The sequence below is a fragment of the Balaenoptera musculus genome, chromosome 6, assembly GCF_009873245.2.
Source record: "Balaenoptera musculus isolate JJ_BM4_2016_0621 chromosome 6, mBalMus1.pri.v3, whole genome shotgun sequence".
NCBI lineage: Eukaryota > Metazoa > Chordata > Mammalia > Artiodactyla > Balaenopteridae > Balaenoptera > Balaenoptera musculus.
Window position 1 is genome coordinate 39,198,817 of NC_045790.1, and position 1,199 is coordinate 39,200,015.

The 1,199-nt window shown below is 38.8% G+C and overlaps 1 non-coding gene across 1 annotated transcript; it reads right to left on the bottom strand.

Annotated features, from left to right (window-relative positions):
- Positions 1 to 202: 202 nt before the first annotated feature.
- On the bottom strand, positions 203 to 307 carry LOC118897640. The gene has a single exon (XR_005020524.1). It is a non-coding gene; the product is annotated as a U6 spliceosomal RNA (small nuclear RNA).
- Between the last annotated feature and the right edge of the window lie 892 nt (positions 308 to 1,199).

A 1,199-nucleotide genomic window follows, 5' to 3' on the forward strand; every position in this document is an offset into this window, starting at 1 on the left:
CTTTATTTTTCTCTTCTTCTGGGACCCCTATAATTCGAATGTTGGTGCATTTAATGTTGTCCCAGAAGTCTCTGAATGTGTCCTTAATTCTTTTTATTCTTTTTTCTTTATTCTGCTCTGCGGCAGTTATTTCCACTATTTTATCTTCCAGGTCACTTATCTGTTCTTCTGCCTCAGTTATTCTGCTGTTGATTCCTTCTAGACAAATATGGAATGCTTCACAAATTTGCGTGTCATCCTTGTGCAGGGGCCATGCTTATCTCTATATCATTCCAATTTTTACTATATGTACTCCTGAAGCGAGCACTTAATCTACGTTTTATTTATAAGGGACTGAAGTAACTTTCCCAAGTTTGCTTGATTGTAGAGTGACATCAGCTCAGGTCTTGAGTGGAGGCACAGAGCTTTAAACTGATGCAGTATGGCTCCAGGGTTCATGAAGATAATCACTTTAAGAGTATAGGATTTTAGAAGCCATTAATAATACTCAGAAGAATAATGAAAGGTCTTTCCTAAGAGGCAATTAGGAATTAACTTTTGACTTACCATTTTAGAAAAGCAATAATTTTCATCAAAACCATAGCTTCCAACCTCTTTAATCATATCTAAGTCAGAATCATTAAGAACATAAATCAACTGATATTTTAGGTGTATAGTTTCAAGTAGTAAATAGCAGGCAATTATTCCGGTACTCAGGATATGTATCCCTTTAATATTTCTAGTGTTATCCATTTCTCCAAAATATATCATTTAAAAAGAATTGTTAGAAAAATTGTAAATAGGGAGAGATTTAAGATGGCAGAGTAAGAGGATATGGATCATGTCTCCCCCAACAAACACATCAGAAATAATCTACACGTGGAACAATTTTAACTAGCTTGAAATTGGTAGAAGGACTCCTGTACAACCAGGGCTTTAAGAAATATGCACACGTAATCTGGTAGGAAGGGAAGAGAAGTGATCAGTTTGGCACCTGTGCGTCTGGGAGGAGAAGGGGATGAAAAAGGAAAATTCACAGGCAGATATCCCCCTTTTGGGAGTGAGCAGTGAGAGCCACAGATTGGGTGCCCCTGTCCTTGGGTCTTATACGGGGGAAGACCTGACTGGTTGGAGGACTAACAGGAGGGCTGTGTGAAGTCTGGAATCTGATCATGAAAAACAGGCACGTGCTGATTTGCCTCCAAGTCAGGGTGGAGGGA